Here is a 17,688-nt window from a genome sequence, read left to right on the forward strand (position 1 = left end):
AAATGAAAGAAAAACAGCAGCAATAGAAGACTCTCCTGCACGTGCAACACACGATGTTTTAGCACCTGACACAACAGCCATTACGATAGTGCCCTTATGTTCCAATGTTATGATCTTGCGCTTCCACTTTCCACTTGGCTTGCTCATATTGTCGTAAAACCTGTCAAAAGTGAAGAACCTTGTTCATACATGTTGGAAAAAAAAACTGCGAGAAAGAACCACACTAACCAAGAGACATACGATCTCACCTAACTAAGAAAAGTTTGACAGACTCAACTATTGTTGAGATCTATGTTATGCGAATTGTCGCATGGATCATTGCGACACGAGACGCCAACACGCATTAAATTGGCGGTGCTCCGGCAGCCCGAGACGCCTTCTGTTTTCCTATTGCGTGGTAGTTTAAGAGGGTCACGAGAAACTGAAACAAAATCGAGCTGGTGGACGAAAGCGGATGCCGCCAAAGCAAAACGTGATGGCCACACTGTGCCGCCTCAGGAAGGGAACGGTAGCACATTTGGATTATTGCATACCGAAAGCGTGCATGCACTGTGATACCAATGACACTACGAACCATGCGCTGTAAAACAGATTAATTAAGATGCTCATCAAAATAGGTTTGGCGATGACAGCTGTGAATGCAGCACGCAATGACCCGGGCAGAGGTTTGCTGGTACTGGAATAAGAAACTGCGCGCCATTGTTTTTAAGTAAGACAGGCTGCTATATACTACAGTCAAACCCGGCTATATCGAACTCGCAAAAAAACGCCTATCAGTTCGATATAGAGCATAATTCGATATAAGCCTGCTAAATAATTGGATGTCATAAAAGCGCATACCATTTATAAAATCACTTTATTGAAGAAACTAGCTTAGTTTCGCATAAATTAGTCCTGCATTTTCTTCTGCTCGGGCAAGTTCGCTGCCTGCGACGCACGCACTTCCCCACGTTGTCTAAGGAGTCGGAGCAGCTGAGGCCGCAACCTTCCACATTCGCGCAGAAGCACCGGACTAATGCGAGTGCACCAATCACTTCGGAGGAAGTGGGCAAAGGACCGTAGTTGCTTTCCTCAATGTGCCTACTTTCATTTGTGCTCAATACGATGTCGGCGATGTAGTCTTCGTTTCCGGGCTCCCGTGGTCGCGACACCATCATCTGCACTCACAAATTCGTCCATCGTTGATTCGAATGTCCCGGAAATTTTGACAGCACGCTCCAAACTTCGGCAACACCGGCAATGGCTTTGTCGCATTCATCAGAATTTACAGTCATCACCGATCACGCGGAAACCGGCACGTATGAAGAACCCCTCGTACACGGCCGTGCCTACGCGTCGGGCGCCACGGGCACCGGGTTGCGAGTCTGGCCACTTTAGCCCTAACCGTGCCGAGAGTGCTCCTCGGAATCTTGCACGCTGCGGGGACATCCAACTTCTCATCGCGTTCGACGCGATTTATGATTTCGAGCTTCACGATGAAAGGCGAATTCTGCCGCTTCATCACGGCAACGCTGCGGGAGAAGGCCCACAAGGCGCAAACACGATAAACCAGAAAATCAGCCAGACAACTCGGACTTTCGCCATCTTGCACGAAGAGAGCTGATTGGCTGTCTGAGCAAGCGCTGTAAGCGGGCCAGGATCATTTTTTGCTGGGGAGTGTCGATAGATAGTGATCTAAAGAAAGGAAGGACGCTTGATTCTGCAAGCCGTGAGGGAGCACGGCGAAGCGTCGTCAGGGGAGAGAGAGTGGGAAGTGAAAGATGAGAGAGAAAGAGGGAGGATGTGGCCTAATAGACTCCACTATGCGCGACAGGGGGAGTGTCGACGGCTCGCCCGAACCGCCCGAGGCAGCGTGGTCACGGTAGGGAGAGCAGTTGGATGGAGCCGCGCCGCCGGGTTTCCCCGCTACCGCGAGGGAAAGCCAACTTCTGGGGGCACTTTTCCGCCGCTTGACGGTTCGATATAACGGGAGTCACTGCAATATTTGTTCGATGTAAACGTAATTTTTGCTATATATACTCATTGTAACTATACCGTGACCAGAAAGTGTTCGATATATAGAATAATTCGATGTAAACGGGTTCGATATAGTCGGGTTCGACTGTATTCTCAATCGCGCATGCCTCGCGCCTTCTCTTGTTCACATGGGATCTAGCAGCTGGATAACGTACAGAATCGCCATCTGCAGCAGGGAACGACGGCGCATTTCGGTTATCGCCTGTTAAAGCGTGCGCTACGCTTCCGATGGCACCACGCGCTGTGAAAGGTAAAGATGCTTACTGCGATAGGATTGCTGATGATAGCTATGAATGCCATATGCGACGACACTGGGGAAGTTTTGATGGTACCGAAAGAGAAACTGAGTGTGCGCCGGCGTTTTCACGTGAGATGGGTGTACGAGTATTACGGTGAAGCTTCTGCGGTGGGCAGCTACATACCATTCTCGGTCGTGCACACCTTGCACATTTTCGTGTTTACACGAGGCCTAGCGGCCAGAAGAGGTATCATACAATTGCAATCTAGCAATGTACGGAACGTTCGTGCCAAAAAATTTTGTTTTCCTGAAACGCATGAACCGGTAAAAAATGAGCGTAACTCTATTGGGTCATTTCTTGTGTTATCAACTGCGAATGTTGGCGTCGGAAAAATGTACGTGACAGGAACATATCAACGAGGTTCTACTGTATACATCCGAAAGAGCTTGGCAGAGCACCAGAAACACGGACGCATTCGGCCACTGAAAGTTAAACTATCTGAACCGCAGATTTTTATTGGCCCCACAGCTCTGTTGTGTGAGTGTCAGCCCAAGCGGGTTTCACGCAGTCTTCGAGGTCACACCTAGCTTTGTCAGCACAGTGCAGTGTACTGCAGTGTGATAAAGTGGAGGCACTGGTTTTAGCATGCCACGAGCAAGCACCATCATCAATATGTGGCACAGCTAGGCATGGTCTCTGAGATTGCGATCTCGGAGCAGCTACGTGTCGCAGCGAGAAAGGTGCACTAAGATAAGAAAGAAATGTTGCCTGTGCGCAACCACCGGCCGAGCGGCGGTGTGGCATATTCGACGCAGGAATACTGAACTGCCGCACCAAACGTGTCCGGAACCCAGTGAATGCGTTATGCTTGGTGTGCAACGGTCAGCATTTTTTATTTTGGAGACTAGTCTAGTTCGGTATATCTAGTGGCAGACTTATCTTATTTTGTTAAAACGAGGCTTAAAATACATAGACTCCGTAGGGATTTCAAGGGGAATTGCATATAGTGCTTCATTATATCTGTTATTTTCTTGTATCTCGTTTCATTATCACGAGGTTCAAGTGTGTATATAGAAGTTTGCACCACCATATATATCAAAGAATAATTAATTCTTTTCAATGACCGAGCTCCCCACTTAAGACATTTCCCCATTCTGAAGTATTAATAGCATATGCGTATATAAACTACGCAGTTAATATTTCAACACTGCTGCGCATTATGTCGTCAGAGGGAAATCTTGGCTCGGTTTACATTTGCTGCAGTCTAAAACATTCCATGCAATGCAAACGTAAAAAGATGCTCTAAACACTGATGCCGATGTAGAGGCACACGAGCCATCGACCAACGAAAGCAATCAGTAACAGCGGCACCTGCTCTACACAAGAATCCGCAAGGAAAAACCTTTTATGAAAACAGATCACATCTAGGGACTGATAATGGCGCTCACAACTCAAATAACAGGAACATAGCAGTGATCCATACCAGTAGGCCGTTAGTCTTGCCCCACAGGCTGGCCACTGTTTTGAGCCTTCGTACAGCACTGGGTAACTCCATGAGTGAGAATGCACTAACCAGGAGGTCAAAGGCGATCTGCGGAAGAACAAATGAAAAGTAGATTACACTAATGTTCACCGAAAATGTTAACTCTAAAAAACTCAAGATAAGTTACTCTGGAGTGCTCATACAACCTTATTAACTCTTTTTAGTCATGGTTACAAACAAGCACATGAACAAAAGCAAGTGATGTGTGAGCAACGAATGCCAAGCAGTGAGTCTCAGCATGTCATGGAAAAAATCTATCCGAGCTTGTTACACAGTTAAATAATGCATGATTACTGCGTTCAAGCACCCTGTCTCAGCTTTACCACTCAGGAAGGATAAGCAGTTTCTCTTTGGAGATGGGAACCTTTGTAGCATTTGTGCGTACACGTGTGCTTTTGTATGTGGGTCAGTAAGTGGGTAAGCATGCTAATGAGTAGGTGGTGAGTCTGCAAGCATGTCAGTCAGTAGGTGAGCGAGTTATTAAATATGAGTATGTGAGCAAGTTCATCAGTGGGTAAGCAAGTTAGCGTGTGAGTGAATCATACCAATTTGTTCAAAAACAAGTTCTTTCACTCCTACGAGAAGACGGAGCATTTGAGCAAGTGCAGTCATTCTGCGGTAGTACTACCAGCTTCGTAATTTTGACCTGTTGCTTCTTGCACTGTACTCACTATATCTGGCATAGTCAGACTACTGCCTGTCACCTGTCCTAATAACAATGGCATCACCCTAACAGACACTTGGCACAGGGGATGTGACCAACTGTCTCTGTTAAGGTGGAATGTTCAACATTTACAGCCACAGAAAAACGCTGCTCCTCTGACTGCACAGTTTCCGCCCTAATTTCGGCATCCGCACTGTGAACGAAGCTGGGGTGAGACTGCGCAAGCACCTCGCTTTACAAACGGTCCCTTGCGTGCCCATGGTTCGCCGATGTTGTGCTTTTGTCAGCAGTCGTCAATAAGGTGAGCCAGGAATGCCAATTGAACACTGCCTGCTCAGTGATGTAGGAGGCAAAGCGACCATTTGGAAAGCACAATGCTCGTGCAATATCACCTTTGGAATACAGTAGGCAACTGTTTAACCATTGCAATGAAAGTTCTGAGGCTAAGTAGCTTTTCATCATGTAAGTGCACTTATTCATACCATGTATGCCAATGTTTATTATTCTCATTGTCATGTTAAGAGGAAGCTCTAGCTTAAGGGCAACTTGGATTTCCCTATTCAAATACATGTAAAATGCAGGTATGCTTTAAAGAGACAACTGCTGTACCAATTAGAATGAAATTTGTAGCGTCTGAGTGAAAAAGTTCTATTTTTATGAGCCTAGAAGCAAAATTTCGAATTAGAACCTGGAATTTTTTATGAACTTCCCAACAATTATGGGTGTATGAATATCAAAACTTTCAAATATGAATAGAATATGAATACTTAGTTTCAAATATCAAATAATGATATGCACATGCATTTGTTAGCAAGGTGAGTTAATTTGTTATGCTGGAACATTGCAATTACATTGTCAATGTTAATAAACTAGACTAGTAAGCCGTTACACTAAAGCATTGTGTATTCGGCTCATGTTAACTTGAATAATTCAGTAATTCCCACTACCTGTCCTCGCCAGCCTGTGCCTTATTATACCGCGTCAAATGCCCGTAAATTCGGAGGCATTTGACTCTGTGCCAGTCGTCAATCATTGCACTTGCTGTCAACAATAAGCTGAGAATTGGGGATGGCAGTGCAAAAAAAAAAAAAAGAGAGAGAGAGAGAGAGAGAAGGAAAAAAAATCACCGATGATTACGATACTGCCTAATGCGAAATTTCAGCGCAGCTCTGTACGCGTTTTCATTTCGCTAAATATTGATTGGCGCAGACGATCTGTCTCGAGCGGTGCTTTGCGAACGGAGCAAAGTGTGGCACGGCTGCCTCGCTAACAGGGAGCTTGGCCACGATTCACAGCAGCCACAGGCAGACCTCCCCTCATGCAGTGCTTTGTTTCCGCACAGACGATGTGTGCTACTCTGGCACCATCTCGTAGCCATCATCGCCGCAAAGTCCGTCATGCACGGCACTACGCATTTCTTCTCGTGTTTCCGTCATACCCACCTGCTGCGCTTTCCTCCTCGGATTCTCTTCAATATCCCCATCTTTCATCTCTCGCTACGCGCAGCGTTCGTTCTCATATTTCGCTGTGCTCGGTCGCTCGGTTAAAAAGTAGGACGCTGACACTCGCTGCAGGAATGCGCAACCAAGAGCTGTGCTCTAAAACTTCACTCTCACTGTCCGCAATCCCGTGCCCGTTGCTACTGAGAGGCTGGTTTCACCGCATAGTTTAGCCATTCAGTGGATAAATGGGCTTTTCAGGCGAAATTTTGCTAGCAGCACAATATCGTCACAAAATTCAGCACAAGATCATGCCAACATTCTTAGATTAGATAGAAGCAAATTCCAAGAACCGTGTTTGCTCCTGCACAGCCAGAAATATATTCGATTTGATTCCATTATTCGTATCCAGCCAAATATTCAAGCGCAGCTGTATACTTGTTTTCATTTTGCAATATATTGGCTGGCGCAGACTCTCTGTCTCGTGCAGCACGTTCCAAACGGAACGAAGTGTGGTGCGACTGCCTAAAAAATCAGGAGATCACGAGAAGCAGCACGTGGGTGATGCGTGGGCCCGATACACAGCAGCCACCGCAGACATACCTCTGCTCATGCAGTGCCTTGTTTCCATACGGATGATGCACGCTACTTTGGCGCCATCATGTAGCCACTGTTGCTGCAAAGGCTATCGTGCGTGGCACTACACTTTTCTTCTCATGCTTTCGCCACACCCTCCTCCACCGTTTCCCTCCTTGCACTTCCTTCGCTACCTCAGTTTTTCATCTGCGCTCCGCATGGGCTCTTTCATCATTTTGCTGTGCTCGCTCGATTATAATGATGCCGCGGGACAACGCCAAGGATTGGCACACGAACAGGCACCTAAGGGCTGCGCTCTGAAAGTCAAGCCAGGTTCTTCTATTTACTGTGTCTGCACAATGTAAATAGACGTCTGCAGGACGTAACGTAAAAGTGAAAAACTACATTTTAGTAATTGCAAAATTACGTTTGTGCGCTATTAAGTGATCACTGAGATCAATTATTTTTAATGAAGTAACTGTAAAAGTAATCAAAATCTTTTATTCTGTAACACATACAAGTCTTGTTATGAACAAATCCTTTCTGTGCTGCAAGCATAATGTGAGCCAACTAAGTTAAAGCAACATAGCTGCATACATTTGTGGGATTTTCTGCAAAGTTGCGCATAACTTATTCGAAATGAAAATTATTAAGCAAAAATGGAAACGTTAACCCACTTTTGACGAGTGTTGCCTACAGGCAATGTATTGGACGAACATTTTTTTTCTTCAGGAGTTTCAATAACGAGTCCGGAGTTTCTGGCTAAATGTCTTCGGCCAACACTGATTGACAGGCAGCAAGCGTCATTTGTTGGTTTGGAGCAGATACACGGGATGAAGAAGAAGAATTTCGGCATGAGACTCGCTTTCTGTTGAAAGCACTGCCAGAGGAGACAGACCAATGTCAGATCTACGGCTGCAGCGGTGTCATACATGTGATGTAAAGCAAATGAAATGTGCACCTATGGTTCAGATATGATGAGAGCTGCCTGTACAAATTCTAAATGAAGCCTCACATGGCTTGGGGTGAAGCCACCTTCCAGTTTCCTGCCTTGGGTTCTCCCTCTATCATTGAAACATTTCCTGCAAGTTAATTTGTTTTCTTTTTGTTGATTATACTTATTTTTGATGTGTTTTGCACATTTAAATAGAGAATAAAAAAATTTCTGTGTATCTATATGTCTCGTACTTAAAGACTTACCCTATCAAATTTCATGAAACCACCACTGTTGGAAGCACTTGTGGGATGTGCTACGTGATTAATGTATACAAGGGCCAAGAAACTTACTGTATCAAAAAAAGTCCTTCTCAATGTTCATAGCCCAAGCTCTGAGCTCATCGTTCTGAATGGGCAGGTCTCGTGACCAGAACTGGTTTTGGAGCACCACTGCTGCCTCACGCAGGTGAGTCATGTGTTGCACTGTGAATGCAACGTAAGAAGTAGTACAGTAATTCAGACAACTTAAATAGAGCACTTGGCAATGTTATATTGAAGCTATTGCAGATAATTTGACCTCACCCAGCAGCAATTATTTCTGCTAGTAAAACCTAGACGGATGGCCAAACTTAGCGTTACTTCACCATTAGTGTTGTTCACTGGCTGTCACACAAAAAGGCTTAGCAACACTCCAGGAAGGATGCACTCACCCACAATAGTGTTCCTTGAACTCACTTCGCTGCACCAAAGTGTGTGACCTCAGCACCAGTGCTTCAAAAATAAATAAAATAATACTCAATGCAGGGTTGGCACTAATTCTGAAACCACTTTATTTTGCGATTTCATATGTTTCCGCTGCCAACGAAGGCTGCCTCATATTTTTTTATGTACCGAAGCTTCACAGCTCTCTATAACTTCCAAATGCACAACAGACTGCTAAGGCATTAAGTGCAATGCCATCTTGTGATGACTTGCGATCACATTGTTATCTTGCAAACAATTGCTTTAAGTAACAAATATATGGCGTTGTCGGCCGATTCATCCATCAACACAGTGGTGTCCTGGCCAAGTGACCGTTCAGGCAGAGAGGAACACTCACTCAAGGTGTCACTAAAGTTGTCTGTGTGGGTGGAGTATAAGTCTTCTTCGGCATAAGACAGACAAACATAAGTCAAAGGGTAATCTATCAGTCTAGACTGATTCAACATTTGATATGTAACTCTTTAATTCTGCATCATCAGATCATCAGAGCCACAAAATATCCACAATAACTATAACAGAGCTTTCTATATGATAGTGTTGTTTCAATGAAACCTAACAACCACGACGGCGGCATATCGATAGGGGCGAAATGCGGAAAACACCCGTGTACTTATATTCAGGTGCACATTAAAAAGCCCCTGGTGGTCCAAATTTCCGGACGCCCCCACTAAGGCATGCCTCATAATGAGAAAGTGGTTTTGGCATGTAAAACCCCATAATTTAATAATAATTGATTAATGAAACCTATGCCGTAGTGTAATGATATTTTTACACATTTATTCTTTTTCTCAGCAGTAGTCGGAACATCGCTATGCCTACATTATCAGCGTAATCAGCCGGTAGTTAGGAGCGGGTGAAATGAAATCAACAGAAGCGAGCAAAAGGAATCCTTACATTAATCATACCTGCCATAAATGGCCAACGCACATTGTCTAAGTGGATTTGCTCCCTTCCAGACTTTTTAATCAAGTACAAACTCACCAAAAGTGCATGGATCGGAACCTATATAATGAAACCACTGTAATTCAAGAGATGCCAAATTTTGTTGCTTGCCCGTTTTCAAACGAACTCATTTAGCGTCAAGGTGAATGAATAGCGAAGCCCTTGATTACTGTGCTTTTCTATCGCGTAACTTCATAAAAGGTTTGCTTGCTTTAGTAAGTGGTTCTGGTGGAAGAACTTACTTTCAATAACGGTGTTAGACGCATCAATCAGTTTCTCTGGCAGCTTGACTTGCTTCCGTTTTCTCGCTCCAGGATGATTCTTGTGTTTCATCTCGGACGTATCGAGGGCCTCGCTGAGATCACTCGGCAGTGAGACGGCATTGCTCGCTTTAGTGATTGGCTGCACAGGAAAATCACGATATGAGTGAGCACACTTTACATTAAACGAACAATACTGCTTAGGTGCATCTCGTCACTACAGGCGCTATTTAGCGGAAACTTCGCGTTGTCGATGAGCTAAAGGACCCGTGTCACCGCCTAAGCGATCTCGACAGGCAACTATTGACGACGCCTTAATGAGTTAATTAAGAACAGCCACATCGTTTTAAAGGTAACAAATATGCCGCATTGAACCAGCGTTAAATCAACAAAGCATACGCTGAACTTTGACACACACTGTTTCGCTTCGCAACATTTTCTTGCGCCGCGCTACCAAACCAGGCTCGGTGCAGGCTGTCGCTTGGCGTAGTTAACGCACCCTAACACTGCAGATACAGGGTGCAGCCCTCAAGAACCTCAGTAGCTTGTGGAAATTGCTCATCCTTGGAAGTATCGTTAATGAAAAGCGACGACGATATTCGCGCACATGGCTCACCAAATTAAACAATATCACTCCTGTCGGGTTGGTTGTGGATGGCTCCGGCTCATTTCTTATGTGACGGCTGTAGCGGGTTTCGGTTTCGCAGTGAAACCCATAACAGTGCCTTTTTAGCAGCAGGATGGTAAAGAAAAATACGAACGCCCCAAGGCGATACTTTTGCGCAAACCGATATAGTGTTCTACGAATACGATACAAGCGCATGTTTTCTTTTTAAAGCGAATATCTTTCTCTGGCTATGGCGGCTGTTCTCCCATTCTCTTTCTTCAGTTACAACAGACTGGACGTTAAATCCTGCGCTTCCCAAATGTCAGCGGACTGCCTCATTCGGTCTGAATTTAACATTTAACTACAAGAAAGACAGAGAGGGCGAGCAGCTAAACGTATTTATTTCGTTCCATCATCTTTTTAAGTTCAGTAGCTTGAACTTAAGCATGCCAAAACATTTAATGACGAGTCGACATCACCCGTCTAACATCATTGCCAACATGGTCGCTAAAACGCGCTTGTGTTGGTTGATATTTGCTACATATTTGCCGCACTAGAGCAACAGATTGTTTTCTTATTCACAATGTTTTCGCCCATTTCTTAATCTTAGTGTACGTAACTGCACTCTGCACTCACCGGCGTAAAATTCCGATGCCGCGTGACGACGCTATGCAGGCCGTCGGTGTACGGCGACATCCGTTTAAATGCGCTCTATTGGGGCTCGCGTTATTTATTGGCTAGGCTAATAATTTCTAATAAAGTACTCAAGTAAAAACTTGAGGAGCTGATTATCTTGTCTAGATGTTCCTCCATCGACTCAGGAAATTTTGCGTCCGTGCAAGTTCTACTTACCGCTAGGACGCTTTCCTAAGAAGATGAAACACGTGCAAGCACAGAGACCTGTATAGCGCAAATTCAATTTTTTTTAAATTTTTTTTCTTGCTTAAAACAGAAAGTAATTTGATAAAAGCTTCTCAGATTGTAGACAATGGATGTTTCTAACGAATACACTATTTAGCGTATTTTTACCCCCACCACCCCGAATGCTAAATTTACGACTAAACATAGCCTAAAACTAACTTTTTTGGGAACTTTGTCGCCAGCTGTACTGGCCACTTCACGCTATATTCGTCCCAAACCATTTTTCACTTACAGTACAACTTGCTGGCCATTATAGTTACTATGAAATGTAACCTTTCGGAAAAAGTTATCTTTCTGCAAAGAAAATCACCAAATTTTGCATATTTAGTGCTGCATAAAAAACTCACGGAAACGTAAAGATCAATTACACCATTTTTTAAGAGAAAAGCCTATCTTCATTCTCAAGGAAAAATCGTGCGCCCGCCTAACTTATGAAGACAAAATTTTTTGACAATGCGTTTTACGACTCATATTTTCGAGCTTTCTAAAAAATTTCACGTTCCTAGCGGTGCTCAAGATGTTTTTTCGCAAAAATGTTTCACAGAAAGACTTATTGCTTTCAATAGATAGTCCCTTTTTTTTTTTCAAAGAAATCGCTGATGGTCGAGCGCCAAGGTTGGGACGGTTGGCGTGGAGTGACCAATATAGCGTCCACTTACCATAGCAAGGCTTGAACATGGCTGCATGACGACGACTGTGTGACGTCGATAGAATGACGAAGGTGGTAGGACGACAGCGGGAAGATTACGATCATGTGACCATTCTTAAATGACGACGTTGGTATAACGACAATGGTGCAACAACTCCAACATGAGGACAATTCGGTGACGAGTGTATGACGACGATGACAAGACAACCGGATAGCGACGATGGCATGACGAGGACGGCACGATAGCGACTGTCTGAACAAGACGCCGCGACAACGATGCAGGCGCCAGTCCTGGCATTTGTTTGTTTATTTATTTGTTTATTTATTTATTTCAAGGTACTTTACAGGCCCCATGAGGAGCATTGAGTAAGGGGGGCATCACAGTAAGAAAATTGCACATGAGAACACCGCAAGGATGAGTAGAAATAAATAATCACTGCAAAATAGGGTCACAAATGCAGAGCTGCGGTAGTAAACAAACATCGGAAAAGCTTTGTCACACACCTAATGAAACATTGCGTAAAGAAATTGTAGTTCAAAACAAAAAAAAAACAGAAAGAGAAACAATACTAACAATCTGAGATAAACAGAAATTACATTTAGTGGTAACGTACAAAACAACTGATATATTTTATTACGCTAATTGCTCACGCACATGATAAAGAAGTGTAGATTAAGGCATGAAAGAATGGTGTTGGGCTGCTGAGCACGAGGTCGCGGGATCGAATCCCGGCCACGGCGGCCGCATTTCGATGGGGGCGAAATGCGAAAACACCCGTGTGCTTAGATTTAGGTGCACGTTAAAGAACCCCAGGTAGTCAAAATTTCCGGAGTCCTCCACTACGGCGTGCCTCATAATCAGAAAGTGGTTTTGGCACGTAAAACCCCAAATATTATTATTAAGGCATGAAAGAGGAAAAAAACCTGCGTGACGTTACACAGCTATACAGAACATGGCAAAAACTATATGACACTTTTTTATGACAGAAACTGTATGTTCAAGAGTTGCCTAAATTTATCTCTATGCTTTTGCGTGACTGTGCCCTCAGGAAGAGAATTCCATAAACTGATCGCTCGTAGTAAAGATGACTGACCAAATCAATCGGTGTTTCCGTAGGTGTGAGTGAACTTCTCACTATTCAGTCGTCGTGATACACAACTTGCACGTTCCAGCAACAAGGACGACGACTTCATTTGATGAATATATTTATGGAGCAACGACAGCAATGCCCGTCACGACTACTTAATGCAGGAGGTGAAAGGTTTTACACCGGTTTTACACGGAATCGACTTATCAAAGGCCACAAGACAAACGGGAAGATGACAAACCGCCTCTCAAGGAAAGTGCACGGGATGGTATGAACGTTCTTCTCCCCCGCCGTCACCATCTTCGCGACAAACCGTCAGGGGCGTAGCCAGGGGGGGGGGGGGGGGGCTTATGGGGCTTGAGCCCCCCCCCCCCCGAAATTTTTTCATGCTGTCATGCGCCGCCGACCAAAACAACTCCCGCCGCCGGAAATCATGCTCGATTTTGTCTAGAATGTCCTGAATTCACGCTCGAAAAGACATTTTAGCACGAACATTGCGAAATCGGGCTGGCTTCCGCGGAAACGCCCATGCATCCGGAGTCACTTATCGTAACGCAAGGAGCCCCACCAAGCACAAAATTTCAAGGGCGTTTTGATGGCGAGCGGGCTCGTCTCGGCATCTCGTGGAGGCCGCGGAATCTACGGAGCGCTTGGATTTCAATTCTGAAACTTTGTGGGTATAAAGTTCTCATACCATTTTGATGCGAAAGGTGCATTGACATTTCCAAAGTCGTGCTTTAGATTTTCAATTCCGGAACTTTGTGAGTTTAGTGCTGTTGTAAACATTTGACGCCACAGGTGCATCGACCTTTCTAAAGTCGTACATCGGGCCATACAACGAGACAAGCCAAATCAACATACTATCAGACAAGTTGACAAAGCACGCAGCGAGGTCCGATGAGACTAAGCGTTGTGGTGGTTCATTTGTGCCATCAGGTCACAGAAAAGAATGTGAATTTTTTTTCACCTGCGCCAAAGCATCCATGTCAAGACACTAAAGCCACCATTGTAACTAAGTTCTTATTTAATTTTTCTACCTAGACTTTTATTCGCGAGGATACATTAAGCCTCTTTCTCATCTTTTTTTTTTTTGTTCTCGCAACCCGCGGGCTGCCGATCCAGCCAGAGCGCATGCGTTTTTCTCGTGCTGCATCGACAACCGCGCGGTGCGCTTGGATGCGCGTTCGTTTTTCTCTGGCCGACTGCATTTTCGCCTGGCAGAGTTTTGGAGGCTTTCTGGCTAGCAGACGAGAAAAAAACAATGCATAGTCGCTCGCCGCCAGCACTGCGGGGACTCGACGGATTGCAACGCGTTCGCTTGTGTGCGCAAGGGGGAAAAGTGGGGAGGAAGCGCGCCGCCTTCTGTGATAATTTTTGGGAGTGGAGGGAGGGGGGGTACTGTGATCTGTGAATCTGTGGTTGCGCAACCTCTTTATTTGCCTTGTTTGACGCATTATATATAGTGACTTTTTCTTAGGTACGTACATTTATTGAAGACTTATACGTATATTTAAACATCTTGTTGCGAGGTTTTCTGTATATGCGCAGTAAACTTTGTTTCCAGTGCCAATTTTTGCCCTGTATCACGCTGTATCTTCACATTTGTATATTCCATTGTATCTTCGCATTTCTAATGTACGAAGGCGAGTCAAATTATTGCGCGGGGCGGGTCTTCTATCTTCGAGGCATGCGCGTAGCACATACGCATCTCATTTACAAGTGACATGCAGAGGTGAGGTTAAATGTTCTTTAATGTTCTCATACACTGGGTTGAACAGGGTTGCGTGACATAATGGACACTCCAAAAGTTTAACAGCTTGGTCTCGTGATGTTTTTGACAAATGAAGATGTTTCCCAAAAAGAAATTATTCGCCATATGGCTGCCGTATGCGTTGAACATTGCGTTTCATTGGCCACTGTGAAGCATTGTAGCAAACTGTTCAAAGAAGGACATGAAAGTTACAAAGACGATCCATGGCCGGGCCAAAGCCACCGTGCAATCATCCGCAACACAATTGAAAAGGCCGTGGTTGCTCAGTGGCTATGGTGTTGGGCTGCTGAGCACGAGGTCGCGTGATCGAATCCCGGTCACGGCGGCTGCATTTCGATGGAGGCGAAAACACCCGTGTACTTAGATTTAAGTGCACGTCAAAGAAACCCAGATGAGGGTGACGACATTTTGTCAGCAATTGTTACCGGGGATGACTCATGGTGCCGCTACTACTAGCCTGAAACACTACGGCAAAGCTTACAGTAGAAGCATTTGAATTCACCACTCCCAAAGAAAACAAAGGCCGTCATTTCCGCCGGAAAAGTGTTGACTTCTTTTTAGATCGTTAGGGGCCATCATTGATCCAATTTTATAAACCTGGTGAGACTCTAAATCGTTTCAGATATTGTGAAAGGTCGGATCGTCTGCGTGTCGCCATCAAGAACAAACGACGTGGAAAATTGAGCATTGGGAACATGTTGCTTCACAACATTGCCCGCTCCTACGTCGCTGATGTGGTTAATACGAAACTATAGCAAAGTTCAAGTGGGAAACGTTGCAACATTCCTCATGCAGCCCAGACCTGTTGCCTTGCGTCTTCCACATTTGCTAAAATTTGAAAAAACTGCTCAAGGGAACCAGATTCGTGTCGGAAGATGACGTGTAGTCATTTACAGATTTTTGAGGCAGCAACCCAAGGAGTTTTATGAGACGGGAATTACGCGACTCGTTAGTAGGACAAGTGTCAAATACTCATGGTGACTACTTTTAAATAAAGTACCCCATTTATCATATATTCGCATTGGCTCACTTTCATTTGACTCGCCCTCGTATATATTGCAGAACTCCTGCTTTTTTACATGTGCTCTCTGTTGCGACTATAATTTCGGAGCAATTGCTCGCAATATACGAGCGGTGACAGATGCTCCTGCGCAATACATTCTAACAAAGGACAGCGTCATTGAGATTTTCCCCTGGTCGTTGCATATGTACGAAAATGTAAACAAGGTTGTTGAATGACAGATATATATATATATATATATATATATATATATATATATATATATATATATATATATATATATATATAGATCCCTCGACTAATTCTGTAAGGAGGAGGCTGAGCTGCAAAGTGAGCCCCCCACGAACGAAATTTCTGGCTATACGCCACTGCAAACCGTATATCTCATCTTGACGCCTACAAGACACTACGAGTCTCTTTTCCGCGGTGAGCTTCTAGCATTGTGATTGGGCATAATACACATTGTCTGTAAAGCACATCAAAGCACATCTGTCATTTGGAATGCTCATAAGACATTTGCCATCACTTTTTCTCTAGTGCTTGACGGCACGGACTGTTCTAGCACATTTGTAATTTTACGTCCATCTTGCGTCCAGGTGGACATCTGCTTTATTTAATTGTTTACAAAATCAGGTTCCTTTCCTAGCCAAATAAAAAGGTTTGCAACGTACCGTGCATGGCATGCCGTCAGTCGGAAGGCAGGTCTAGTTGGTCGCTGTTGACATTGTGTCGTGCTTCACTGTTGAGCAGCACTGACCTGATTGCACAGTAATAACAAGCTTCGCCAATTGGCTATAGATTATTGCTATAATACTCCCAGGTGTTCCAAGAAAGGCATACTTTGCCCCTCCAGAACTGCTCCAAAATGCAGGTGTGGCTTCTCCTAAACTGCTCTAGAACATTTATCCTACTCCAAAAATTGCTCCAGATCCTAAATTGTCTGGAAAACCACTATTGGTGGCTTTCAAAAAGACCGATTGCATGGTGGGCTAGTTGGTGTGGCATTATTTACACATTAGCGCAGAAGGACGGTGGTGCAGTTGCATCAACGGGCGATTACGTGAGCACGGGTATAACGTTGCGAAACTAACCTTATCACGCCACCTTGTCACGCATAGAGCACGCTGCGGATGCAAGCCTCTGTTCGACCGCACTCATTTGCTGGCCACAAACAATGACCAGCTCACCAGAGAAACTGAATAAGCTGCAGAGATTAGGAAAATAAATTGTGTTAAGTTGCCCGTTAGTCTCCTTATCAGCGAAAGAAATGTTGGTGAAATTTATTCTTGTCGTTCGGAACGCGCGTCAGCGCGTACCGGTTTGCTCCCACGTCGGTGCGGAATGGCAGAGCCTCTCAGCTACGTCGTGGGCCCGATGGACAGCCCATAGCTGTGGTTCAAGATCGGGGCTTCTTACGACAGCTTACGACAGCTTACGACGCGGCGGCGACGGCCAACGCCGCCGCCGCCGCGTAACGTGCGGCACCGCCACAGCATGAGTTCTAAGTTAGCTACGTCAGCATATCTCGCAAATATCGGTTGATCGTATCTCTGGATAGATTAAGTGTAACAATGCGACGTTAGGGTATGCCCCGACCTCGAGTAACCAGAGCGTTGAACCCTGTGGTCTGCATAGTTACCTATGGGGCAGAGGTTATCATCTAGCTGTGTTGCATCTGCGGCTTGATGTTCTGGTCCCGCAGATTCCGCAGGACCTGCTCCGAAATGGTGCCCTTGGCGAACGCTCGGACCGTCGTCTTCGAGTCACTGTAGATGGTGGTTCTTCTGTCATCTAGCAGGGTCAGGACTATGACCACCTGGTCCGCCACCTCGGCCGGCTTCGTTAGAACCGACGTAGAGTTCGTGATTTTCCCATCGTGATGGATGCCTACCGCTACGAACGCCGTCCCGTCTGAGTACCGGGTAGCATCGACAAAACAGCAATCCCGAGCCCGTTAGTGTGCCTCGACCAGGATAGCCTTGGCCCTAGCTCGTCTACGACCCATGTTATGTTTGCCATGAACGTTGCGGGGAATTGGAACGACGACGATGCGTTTCCGCTATTTCCGAGGGAATCCGCAAAAACGAGACTATTCCGCCGGAGGAACTCTCAGATCCCACAGGATGCTCCTACCCGCTTGGGCGGTACAGCCTTGCGTATACTATGCCCTATCCTGCGCTTCCGCAATCTCTTCCAGCGTGTTGTGTATGCCAAGACGCATCAGTCCCTCGGAGCTTGTGTACATGGGAATCCC

This window comes from Dermacentor variabilis, chromosome 3, assembly GCF_050947875.1.
Source record: "Dermacentor variabilis isolate Ectoservices chromosome 3, ASM5094787v1, whole genome shotgun sequence".
Classification (NCBI taxonomy): domain Eukaryota; kingdom Metazoa; phylum Arthropoda; class Arachnida; order Ixodida; family Ixodidae; genus Dermacentor; species Dermacentor variabilis.